This window comes from Orcinus orca, chromosome 17 (genome assembly GCF_937001465.1).
Source record: "Orcinus orca chromosome 17, mOrcOrc1.1, whole genome shotgun sequence".
Classification (NCBI taxonomy): domain Eukaryota; kingdom Metazoa; phylum Chordata; class Mammalia; order Artiodactyla; family Delphinidae; genus Orcinus; species Orcinus orca.
In genome coordinates, this window is record NC_064575.1 from 4,685,831 (window position 1) to 4,699,071 (window position 13,241).

The window sequence follows — 13,241 nt, forward strand, 5'->3', positions numbered from 1 at the left end:
ACACAGGTAGTAGTTATCGTGGGAAGCCGTCATCTTCCACTGCATCTTTACTCCAAGGGACATGTTAAGTATGCCAAGCTGTTTTTTCTTTTTCGAAACATGGCTATTTTGGGAGACAGAACACTTTCCTATTATTTTTTGCCACAGTCCTCAGAAACTGTAGTATTTTGTTGTTGATGTCATCATTTAAAATGAGTTCCTTTTCCTAAAGAAGCCAGAACTCGTGGATGGGAAATAGGATGAATTAATCTCCACTATGGGAAACGTATGCCAATAAAATACCAGCTATTCATTCACGTATTCAATCAATGGCTAGTTATCGATTACCTGCCCTGTGCCAGGCACCATGCTGGGTGCTGGACTCGTTGGAATGTACTTCATTTTGAGGACACCCGGACCAGAACATCCCCCCACCCCGCTCACCAGAACATCCCCCCACCCCGCTCACCAGAACATCCCCCCACCCCGCTCACCAGAACATCCCCCACCCCGCTCACCAGAGCATCCCCCCACCCCGCTCACCAGAACATCCCCCCACCCCGCTCACCAGAACGTCCCCCCACCCGCTCACCAGAACGTCCCCCAACCCCGCAGTCATTTACGTTGTCACTTACCTCTCTGAAGAGCAGCTCCCCATCTGTCAACAGCTTTGAAAATGTCCCAGCCGCACTCCAAAGGGCTGCTCGGGCCTGTAGTAGGAAATAAAGGAAAAGAGAGCATGAAAAACTTAAAAATCAGAAGAAAACTCTCAACTCCAAAGAATCAAATCAGGGGCTTCCCTGGTGGCGCAGTGGTTAAGAATCCGCCTGCCAATGCAGGGGACTCGGGTTCGAGCCCTGGTCCGGGAAGATCCCACATGCTGCGGAGCAACTGAGCCTGTGCTCTAGAGCCCGGGAGCCACAACTACTGAGCCTGCGTGCCACAACTACTGAAGTCCGCGCGCCTAGAGCCCGTGCTCCGCAACAAGAGAAGCCACCGCAATGAGAAGCCCATGCACCGCAACGAAGAGTAGCCCCCGCTCACCACAACTAGAGAAAGCCCACGCGCAGCAACGAAGACCCAACGCAGCCAAAAATAAATAAATAAATAAATTTATATATAAAAAAAGAATCACATCAGGATAAATATTTTTCTCCTTGTTAGTCAATAGTGTGCCAAAGAAGCCCTTTGAGGAGTGAATTCACACATATACAAATTTCTGGGACAAGAGCTGTGGATGAGAAAATAGGGTTCCCTCTCCAGGAGGACAAAACTGAAGCAGGAAGAAGTGGAAACCCCACAGGCTCCTCACGGGAGAATCAGGGGTGAGGATTCCCCGCCAGACACACAGCCCCATCGACAATGTGCATGGGGCTTAACATCTGAATGGGAATCCCCATGATGAAACTCCCACGTTTATTACACCGTGTAATGCAAAACAACGGCTGGACGCTCTCCTTTGAGCGGAAAATAATTTTGAAACAAAGAGTGACAGAAAGAGATTTCTTTTCATTCTTTTAATGTACAACCTCCTTTCAAATGTAGGAGCCTAGCTTCTGGTGTTTTCAGGTACCTGTGTTAACTTTTTAATGAACATTTTGGATAGCAGTGTAGTGTAATTAAGCAGAGATCTTAGGGAAAAATATGAATTCTCACTGTTCTGCCCACTTATGAGAGCTCTTGAGAGGTTTAGGTGACAAGTACCACTCAGGATGAGGAGTCCCCTCCTCCCGTCCTTTCTTGAATTAAGTTGAATTAAGTCGGTTGCCTAATTTCTCAGTAAAGCAGTGAGAATTCATGCTGAGAAGGGTGACACCCAGGCTCTGAATCAGACGTCATTGCTACGAAAAGCTTTATTTCGTAATAATCGGCTCATTTATTTTTAGCTTCTCAACCAATGACCCCTGCCTTATTTGCATAGTCTGGACAATATCTTCCCCTTTCTTTCCCTGGGTTAGCGTCATACAATTTGCCCAATTTTGTAAAATCTAATTATGAATCAAGGGCTTCAAAAACATTGCTGCTCCTAACGGACCTAGCTCAACTTCTAGAATTCTTAAATATGTGAATAATGTGAGAGTGCTTAAAGACCTTATAGGCTCAAGTGTATTCATTTCATCGCTATATATAATTGCAAAATATTGAAACAGATCATTTCAATAGATAACTTATTCAGTCCTTATGTGTTAAAGGCCTGCTCTGCATCCAGAATTATGCACTGAAGATACTTACGAGCCAATTCAATGCTAAAGGCAAGGTTAATCAAACGATGGAGGACTTTTAAAGTGATACGTACGTAATAAAATAGAAAAATATCCATGATGTATTGTTAAGTAGAAATAATCAGAATACGAAAGTATTTACAAAGAATGAGTAGAGCCGTTTTTTAAGGAGGAAATGTCAAAAAGTATGCGGGCTTCCCTGGTGGCGCAGTGGTTGATGCAGGGGACACGGGTTCGTGCCCCGGTCCGGGAGGATCCCACATGCCGCGGAGCGGCTGGGCCCGTGAGCCATGGCCGCTGGGCCTGCACGTCCGGAGGCTGTGCTCTGCAACGGGAGAGGCCACAACAGTGAGAGGCCCGCGTACCGCAAAAAAAAGTATGCAAAATAATAAAAATGAGAAAAGAAACACTTTAAGGGAACACACGAATAACAAAGATTGAATTGGGCTTTTTCCTTTCTACTTTCATGTATCTTTCAATTTTCATTATTAACATATTACTCCAATAATGGAAAAGAGACATGCTCACAGAATAACGGAGCTAAATCCTATTTGTAGACTGAACAGAATCTATTTAAAAGTTTAGAAGTTGCTTAAAAGAAAAAAACCACACTGATGGGGATATGTCAAAGGGACACAGAAGCCAACTGAAAGATCTCCCAAGGGCCAAAGCTGGAACAATTTGAGTAACAAAATAAATAAAGTAGTACTGGGTTATAAACCAGAGGGTAAAATAAATAGTCATGAGTCTACACTGGTATCAATAAATAATTCCGTGAATAAATGGAGGAGAAGAGACATTTTTCCCACGCAGAAGATTCCCAGACAATTAATGTAGATACTTGGCCTTCAAAGAGGTGAAGCACCACATCCCCCCCTTAAGTGCTCACTATGCAAAGTGACTTGCTTCCAAGGAAACAGTATGAAAGGGAGGGAAAAGGTACCTTGATGGTGGGGAAACCCGCCAAGCACCCCTTCAGCTGGGTGACCAAGGTCAACACGCACAGTGATTGGTCATATCAACTGCGTGACACCAGGTGATGGAACAGCCCAGCACCTCGGTGGTCTTCCGCCACCAAATCCATAACCCGGCTCGACCACCAGAAAAGCATCAGACACGTGCAAACCGAGGGGCATCTTAAAATATTCACAACCAGTAGCCGCAGAACCGTCAAGGTCATCAAGAGAAACTAGAGGAGACAGGACGGCCACGTGCCCTGCGGTCACCTGCATGGGATCTTGGTACAGAAAAAGGACATTAGGGAAAAACTGAGGAAATCGGGATAAAATCTGGACTTGAGTTAATAGTAAGTTATCAACATCATTTCATCGGCTGTGACAAGGGTTACCAGATGTTAATACTGAGGAACTGGATGCGAGGTGTACTAGCTTTGACATGTTTCTGTAAATCTAAAACTGTTCTAAAGTTTATTAGCAACAACAACTGAAAGGTAAACAAGTTCCTTGAGTCTTGGTACCCGGAAGTCATAGTCACCAACCTGTCATTTACTCAGAGTTGTGTTATTCAAGAAGTCCAGTTTGTTACAAGTGTAGGTGCTTATTCATAAAGTTAACACTTCATTAAGAACAGAAAGTGAAGGGAGTATTTTTATCTGACTTCTGGGAAACACAAAGTAACACACATATCCCTGACAAATGGGTTTAAAGAGACGCTTGGTCAATTCTAGCCAATTCCTGCGGAAGACAGCGCCACCTAGTGTTCTGTCACATGAATGAACCAGTGGTGGTTCTGGTTACTTCTCTTCCGTCGGCTGTACGTTACCTTAAATCCGAATTCAAAACTGAAAAGATAAATGAAATGGAAGCATATTTCCCCCATCCCTCCCAGAAGTCCTTTTAATACCAAATGACTTGAGTAATCAAACTGCAATGACTTGGTTTCATTTATAACCTCAGCCTAGAATCTTTTTTATAAGATAAAGGCCTGATTTTCAAAACTTCAGTCCACTAATAATGACCATGAAAGAGATCATATCAGAAATACAAACTGATGAAAAAGTGTAATAATATAGCTGCTTTTAAAAGTTACAAAATAACTTAAGCTTTATAAGATAGCAGCTCTCAATTCCAAGTGTCAGTTCTAAAAACCATAAAGCTATATGTTAATATTGTGTCATTGAACCCAACACTTACATAAAGTTTCCTTGTTTAATAAGTCCATGCTTATATTAACATCAAATTGTTATTCATAAAGTTATATAAAAATGGGGTCGATTATGGTCTAAAACGTCTCAAGGGAAAAAACCTCAAATGGTTAATTAACATACATTGGTTTTAAACCTGAATGTTTTTTCAAAACGTGTCATAGCAAACACAGCTGAGATAACTGGCACTTTTCACCTGCAAATAACCGAAGTAGCAGTTTGCCTAGAATATAAACGACCAAAGTTTATTCCCCACCTTAATTTCCTATGTGCTTCGCATGCAGAATAGATGGAAAAAACTCCACTTCACTTATCAATTTGATTGACACTCTTTGCCCTCTTCTGACCACAAAGGCATGTTAAGATAGGCCCCTGAAGTGATTATTTCTCTCTGTCATACCTTAGATTAAGAGGTATGTCCTTGGGTCAAGAAGTCATCTTCCGTAATGGAAAAGAATCTGAAAAAGAATATGTATATATGACTGAGTCACTTTGTTGTACACCTTGGAACATTGTAAATCAGCTGTACTTCAATTTAAAAAATAAAAAAGAAGTCACCTTCCAGTTAAGATTAGTTTTTGCTTTTGTTTTTCAGATTTCACTACGATTTAGTTAAGAGAGAACTTAAAGGCCCTGTTAACAATTTATCCAGGTTATAATTGATTCTAGCTTTTTCCGTTTGTTTTTTCACACAGAAATTTCCCTGAGCTTTGGGGCTTAATCATTTTCCTGACACCAAGCCACTGACTGTCCACCTTAAAGGATGGTACCTGAGGTGTGATGCGACAGCTGGTAATTTACCCCATCGTAATAGCTGATGTCTTTCCCCCTGGGAATATTATAACTAACCAGCTACCAAACAAACAAACAAAACCCAACAGTGAAATGCAAAACACAGAGCAGAGAGGTGTGGGTTATTTTCTCCTGAAGAGAGATTTCAGCCTGCATGGTAATACAGCACAGCACAAGGATTTGGGCAAAACCCTGAGGCTCAGTCGGCCCTGTGATTGCTGGGAACTGCCCCCCTCTTCCCGGGAAGCGTGTGTGCCCCACCGGGCACCGTGGCTCCTGTGCGGGGCCCTCACCTGGGATCCGGCTGCAGAGGCCCAGCCGGAGTCTCCCCATGCCCTGAGCCCACGCCAGGTTCTCTGGGCTGCATCTAACCCGGTGACACTCAGGAGATGAAACAGAGGCGGTCTCCCCCTGGTCCAGAACGCTTTTCCTGGCGAGAGAAATGAACAGAACGCGAAGCTGCCTCACCCAGGGATGAGTCTGGAGCAGAAATCAGGAGTTAGGAACAGAGTCAGAGGCCTGATCCCACAGCTGCTCTGGCCTGGGCTGGGCACCTGCCCGCTGGGCTTTAAACAAACAGCGGGGATTTGGCTAAAGAGGAGACCCAGGACCAACAGGTGAGCCGCGACAGGGCGGCGGGCAGAAGGCCCCAGAAGCTCTGGCCCAAGGGGCCGGGTGCTTCCTCCTGCCAACACGCTCTGGGCAGTTATTTGAAGTCCTTCGGACACGTTTTCCTTTCACGACAGGAACGGATCAGAACAACCATCACATTGGGTCCATGGCTGAAGTGAGCCAAGGTCAGCCGGGAGACAAGACCGGCCCCTGTTCCATGAAGGAAAACACCTTTGACACCCAGGCCCTAGAGGAAGAATACAGCCTGGGTCTTACAATGATCTAAGACGAACAGACGTTTATTTTATGGCAGTACAGGTTTTATGATTCTGAAGATTTTGCTGTTTTGTCCTCCAATTCTAGGACGTTACAAAGACAGCACTGGAGCTGCTGTTACCTGTCTAATAAAAGCTGGGAATCCGTGCGTTCCTTTCAGGGTCTGTACCGTGAACGCTCTGCACTGTGTTGCTTTTCACAGATTTGAGGGTCTCCTAGCATGAGAGTCTCGGGACTTTGAGAGGGTGGGAAACAGGCCCCAGACAGGCCGAGGAGAGGCGGCTTTTCCCGGGACAAAGCACCAGGAGGAGGGGCTGCCTCCAAGATCACCTCCAGCAAAAACAGACACAGAACGGCCCTGGCCAGGGCTTTAACAGGAGTGGGCTGGAGTCTTCGTGGTGCTGGGAAGGAACAGCCTTTCACTGCGCTAAGATGTTCTCTCGCAGGATAGTGGGTTCTCAGTTAGGAAGACAGAATGCATCCCTCTGTGTTCTCCTGAGAGAGTGAGGTTTCAACAGATACACCCCTCCCTGCAACAGCCAACGGCAAAAGGGATGGTGAGTTTAGTTGAATTTTCTGAGAGATGTCCATTCACAATGATTATAAGTTGATTTTAAAATAAATGAAAATTAGAGACAATAAAAACATTTCCCTGTTGATTGAATGAAGTAGGATTTCGGTTTTCATGCAACTCCTCGCCATTTTGCTGTATGGCAACTTCAGGAATTGTTCATTGATTTTGCAGAATTGTATACGTCATTGTAATTAGAGTAGATTTGAACCGTTTTCATGCCTTTCAGTGCCATCTGTAGGTGAGTTGAGGTCACAGAGATTTATAATTGAATCGAGTCTGGAGTACACGTCACCGCAGGTGTGAACACAATTCCCCATCAACTTCCCCGGGGAAAGATTCATGACCAAGGGGTTATTTTATTAAATTTTCAAGTAAAAAAAAAAAAAAAAATCCCTCAGGAATCTCTTCAAAGTTGCAGTAAAATTTTGCAATGCTTTAAATTCGCTCTAATAAGTTTCATGCCAATCCTGAGTCCCTGGGATTGATAAAAACACATAAAGATATATTGTGCTGTGTTCTGGAACCTTCTGGAGAACGGAAGGGACGTTCTCCAGGAAGCAGGGTGGGGAGAGAGGGCAGAGAGGGTCCTGAGGGCTGGTTTAAATATTCCCGCCAGCTTGGCATCCCGTAGCTTCTGCCCCAAGGATCTTTCTGGTTGTGACCAACTCTCCAGATTTGGGGCGGACGGTTTGCCCTGGGGCTGCACGTCTCAGATGGGTGCAAGGAAAGTCTTCGATTTGCCACGTGTCCAGCTTTTTCTTGTCATAGGAGGGGAATAACGACTTCTGAACTCTTTACCTGTCAGAGCAGAAATCACATCAGCATTCTGGATCACCTTGGCAAACACAGCTCTTAACTAAGGCCGCAGCTAGGAAATTAGAGAGAGAGAAAGAGGAAAATCTACTCTTCTGGTTGCAATTGATTTTCATAAGGCCCATCTGAAGAAACATTTGAGAACCAGATGAAGAATATCTTTGAAGTGGATTTGGAATTAAGCAAAGCAGAAAGGAATCTCCTAACAGTAGGGTGACCTTATAATTTCCCATCCAAACTCGGACATTTTTGAGAGTAAAAGGGAGCGGTTTCATTAATTACATGGGGAAAATTCGTGCATCTCCTTGGATTTTAAGTACTGTGTACATTTATTTAAAGATGAAAAATAAGTTAGCATCTGTTATTTGCTAGAGCTGCTTTCTAACAAAAAAAACTTTTATTGAGTGTTACTAGATTCTTCACTGTAGCCACTTTCAAATAAAAATCCTGACACTTCTCCAAGCTTGTCAATGCCAGTATTCTCAGATCTTTAGTCAGCATTAAAACAATAGAGTCCTCTTATAATCATGGAGTATAACACCATTCCTACTAATGGTGCTGTATAGTCATGGGAGGAAGTTAGCATCCATCCATTCAGGATTAGGGGAAAACTATTTCTCTTTAATATAATCATAGAATTCTAGAATTCAAAGCTGAGATCTCACTTAGTCTCAACCTTTATATACCAGGCATCTGAGTCCCAGAGAGGTCAAATCACTTGCTCAAGGACAAACAAGAAGGAAGAGCAGAACTGGAACCCACGTCTCCCGATACTAAGTCCTGTGCACTTGTCAGCTCCACGGTGTGTGCACGTTTGCATATATGTAGTCACGGCGTGCCCACTGCTGTGAGATTCTCATCACAGACTCTGGCTTTCATGCTGCCTGGAACGTAATGACCAGAATCTTCCTTTTTTGGACATCTTCCATTTCATTTGTGGATTTCTTGGTCTATCACTTGGTAATATTAATTACAGTAAAAAGACTCTGTATAAGATCTACCCTTGTAACTGATTTTAAAGTGTCTGATGCAGTATTATTATCTGTCGGCACAATGTTGATCTCTAGAATGCATTCATCTTGCATAACTGACATTTTATACGTTTCACTAGCAACTTCCATTTCCCACTCCCCACATCCACAAATAGTCACAATTCTATTCTTTGCTCCCCTGCGTTTGACTGTTTTTTTATTTTTATTCTGATTTTACTTCATGCCAATACTGTGGAATTTAAATATTTTATGTCCTGTCTCTGACATGATTATCTAGTTTTGTTCCTTGTTTCCTGTGTTTTATTTTTTGCAACTTGTTCCTGTTTTGAAGGCCTTGAAGGCATTGGGGCTTGGGGAAAATCGTTTCTAGTATAGAGTCTGATATTGTGAGGGAAGCTTTTCACATCCAGACAGGGATGTAGCTGTGGTTGAGGCTATCCAGTACCCCTAGAAATGGTCAAGCCCTACCGTTTCTACTGCTTGGAGAACGAGGTGAACCTGGGTCTCCTAGGTCACTGGGGATGCTAGCGGGATGTGCACTGGAGATGAACATGACTTTCTGTCCCTTCTATTCCAACTGGAACTCATTTGAATGAAAAAAATGTCTGTGTGCCAGGCACTGCGTGAATTGCTGCCATGGATCAGATGGAGTAAAACACATGCCCGGAGAAAGCAGTCAGCTGCAGTCCACTGGCGGTAGGAGAGGTGGGAGACACCCAAGTTAACTCAGGACCAGACTGAATGTGCCATTTACCCAAGAGTGCTATCAGGGGTTCAGTGAGAGAGCGTCTCAGTTCTGACGCATCAGTTATCAGGTTGTCATACAATTCACCTGTTGAAGTGTCTCTCTCCCTTCCAGACACAAGCTCCTCAAGGCCATGTCTGTGCATCCTTGCCTGGCACAGAAACAAGTGCTTCATAAGTGCTTGTGGCTGGAGGGGCGAGGTGCAAGCAGTGCTATGGGGATTCAGAAGTGGGTGAGAACAGGGCGACGTTGGGCAATCAGGGAGGCCTCCACAGAGAAGGTGTTCTTTGAGACAAACCTCGAAGAAGTGATAGGATCATAACAGACTCAGATGGGAAAGAGAGATGTAAGTATAGGATACAGGAGCAGGGAAGGTCACTTGACCAGAGCTGATGGCTGGAGAGGAGGGCCGGAACCAGATTTTTATTGAGATACGATTAACATAGAAATTTATTAGTTTCAGATATAAAACATCATGATTCGATGTTTGTATCTATTGTGAAATGATCACCACAGTAAGTCTAGTTAACATCCATCACCTCACAGTTACCAATATTTTTTCTTGTGATGAGAACTTTAAGATCTTCTCTCTTTGCAACTTCTAAATATAAAATATAGTACAGGAACTATAGTTGCCATGCTATCCATTACATCTCCCTGACTTACTTATTTCATGCCTGCAAGTTTGTACCTTTTGTTTCCCTTCATCTATTTTGTCCACTCTAACCCCACCCCCACCTTCTGGCAGCTACCAATCTGTTCTCTGTATCTATGAATTCAGTTTTGGTTCTGTTTGAAGATTCCACATACAAGTGAGATCATCCAGTGTTTTTGTCTCTCTGCCTGGCTTATTTCACTTAGTGTAATGCCCTCAGGGTCCATCCATGTTGTTGCAAATGGCAGGATTCCCTTCTTTGACTGAATAATTTCCATTGTGCCTGTGTGTGTGTGTGTGTGTATAATACTATCAATATACTGTGTGTGTGTATATATATAAAATGTATAATATATATAATGTCTTCTTTATCCACACATCCACTGATGGACACTTAGCTTGCTTCTATATCTTGGCTAGTGCAAACAATGCTGCAATGAACACAGGGGTGCAGATATCTTTTCAAGTTAGTGTTTTTTTTTCCTTTGGATAAACACCCAGAAGTGAAATTGCTGGATCTACAGTAGTTCCATTTTTAATTTTTTGAGGAATCTCCATGCTGTTTCCCGTAGCGGCTGCACCAATTTACATCCCCACCAACAGTGCACAAGGGTGGCCTTCTCTCCACACCCTCACCCACACTTGCTGTCTTTTGGTTTTTTTGATGATGGCCATCCTAACAGGTGTGAGGTGGTATCTCACTGTGGTTTTGAATCACATTTCCCAGATGATTAGTGATATTGAGCAACTTTTCATATGCCTGTTAACCATTTATATGTTTTCATTGGGGAAAAAATGCCTACTCAAGTTCTTTGCTTATTTTCAAATTGGGTTACCAGGGTTTTTTTCTATTGGTGATATTCTTGATATTATTCTCCATTCCCTTGTCATGTCTTCCACCATTGTCATGACCTGACAAACCCCAATCCTGAATCAACATAACCATTTGCTTTCCCATTTTTAAATCTTGATCACCAAGGGCACCTAGAGAAAAAGTAATAAAATGGCTCAGATTGGTGCCATTATAAACTCAAGGTCCTGCTACCCTAGTAATCCTTTGTTTTCTGGTCAGCTCTCTCTCTCCTAGTCTCCCTCAAGCTTTTTCACTTTCTCTTCCCTTCCAGTCTTGGATCCCACCAGTTCCCTCCTTACTCATGTGTTCATGATTCTTTCTCCAAGTCACAGAGACACTGGGAATTAACGTTTGAGAAATTACTGAACTTCAGGACTAAACAAGTGAACTTACCTGCCAATAGACCATGTCCTTACCTCTTTCCTTCTACTTACAATAGAAAAGGGGTAAGGTGTCCCCCCTCTTCTTCGAATCCCTCTACCTGTCTCTGAATTCCCTCCCACCCACCTTCTCAGGACCAGGACCATCATTCCATTATCTCCTCCTCCCATGATGATGTCACCCATCATCTCCTCCCCCATGATGTCACCCACCATCTCCTCCTCCCACGATGATGTCATCCATCACCTCCTCCTCCCATGATGTCATCTATCATCTCCTCCTCCCGTGATGATGTCATCCATCATCTCCTCCTCCCATGATGTCATCCAGCATCTCTCATCCCATGTGTTCAGGTCTTGCCTCTCTACTGCCTCCTTCCCAGCAGCCTTTAAACATACCTTAAGTTCTTCTGAAAAAACACAACAGTCCACTCTCAACCACCACTGCTGTCCTCTTGCTCTTTCTCTGTTTTATCTCCTTTAGAGCCAAACTTTCCAGATTTGTCTGTGCTCACTGTCTCCATTCTCTCACACTCCTCTCCCTCTTCAACCTTCTATAATCTACCTCACATCCCCATACGTCTGTGAAGCTATCGTTTATATATTTTTGCTAAATCTAATGGACTCATCTTATTTGGTTTGTGTCTTATTTGGTCCAGTTGACACCTCCCTCATTCCTGAAATAATTTTTTTGGCTTCCCTCATTATGGTCCTTTAGTTTTCCTGACCATGCTTATGGGTTCCCCTCCTCTCAGGACTTGTCTTCTCCAGGGCTCCCTCCAGCCCATCTTGTCTCACTTGACTCGTGCTCCCTGGACCATCTCATCTATCTCTATAGTTGCAACTACCGTCTTCGTGCTGAAGTTCCCACGTCTGCCTCTCCATCTCAGACCCCTCTCCTAATCTTTAGATCCCAGCTATCTACCAAGTATCTGCACATGGATGTCACACGGCCACTTCAGCATGTCAGATCCAGCCCTGCAAACCTCCTTCAGTGTTCTCTGTAAGCACTCTGTCAGCTATTCAATGCTCAGGACACTGCCTCACTCTTGATTTACCCTTCCACCTAGTCAACCTGTTCACAACTACAGGAGAGTCTTCCTTCTGAAAATTCTCATAGTAATAGAACTTTCTCCAGTCCCAGTCCCTCTACTTCAGTTAAAGCTGCATTCATGCCTTGGCTGGACACCTGAAATGGTTTGCCAGCCTTCAGGCTTCTCTCTCCCTCTCATTCTTAACAGTGTATTTCATCACCTTACGCCTCTGACCAAACCCTCCAACGTTCTACCCTTTGCTGGAAAATGAAGTCTACATCCCTCAGCACAGAGTAAAGCCCCTGCGTGACTTTCCTTCCCTCGCCAGCCTTACCTCTCTCCTCACATGAACCCCAGACTAGATATTTCATCCACACCTAACTTCTCTCGGTCCCTTCACCACGCCGTGTGCTCTTTCTCAGCTGTGAGCTGGTCCTTCTGCCTGAAACATTCCTTCACCTATTTTCTTCCTCCTCCTTGGCACTTCCCCCACTCCCCTACCTGCTGCCCCTATCTACAATCTAATTTATTCTGACGTTTATTTCACATGCGAACAGGCTCCTGGCAAACTCTAGAATCTGATTAGGTGAAGCATCTAGCTTTGAGCCGTGCAGGTCATAAAACAAACACTTACTGAACTGAAACCACGATTTTATCACAGCCACATTGAAATTTACAGAAACGCATAGGATCTACCAAGCATCGCCGTCGGCACAGAGCTCAGCCCTCTTCCTCCTGGGGAACCGAAGTCTTAACATACTTTTAAAGAAGCAAGTCTGCATTAAAAGAAATAGACCAACTTCCAAAAACCTGCAGGGAGATTACTCGAGGAATAAAACTTCAAAGTTTGCATTTAAAAATCACAACCCTTTTGAAGTTTTATAAGTTTTCATTATAGGACATAAAATTATTTTTCTATAGATACAATGAGATCTATGGTTACAACAAGGCATTACCTTTAAAAAACCAGTAATATGACCATTGCTATGAGCATTTCCTTAAGAAGGTTCATAGGCAGCTCCAGTTGGGGTCATGTTACGGAACTGTTTACCTCCTAATCTGCTCCGTTCCTATTGTATCCTGTAATATCACTTTGGATATTAATAAATCTTTACTTAGTGCATCAGTGCATTGTTACTCTTTTGGCGGT

General features: G+C 43.7%; 1 long non-coding RNA gene across 1 annotated transcript in view; it reads right to left on the reverse strand.

The window, feature by feature from the left end:
- Positions 1 to 13,241, reverse strand: part of LOC117203323 (uncharacterized) — a 36,474-nt gene that overhangs the window by 12,121 nt on the left and 11,112 nt on the right. Inside the window, exons 2-5 of the long non-coding RNA XR_007472734.1 lie at positions 6,167 to 7,417; positions 5,451 to 5,587; positions 3,145 to 4,823; positions 615 to 689 (exon numbers count right to left, since the gene is read on the reverse strand). This is a non-coding gene — a long non-coding RNA (uncharacterized LOC117203323). The remainder of the gene's footprint in view (positions 1 to 614; positions 690 to 3,144; positions 4,824 to 5,450; positions 5,588 to 6,166; positions 7,418 to 13,241) is intronic.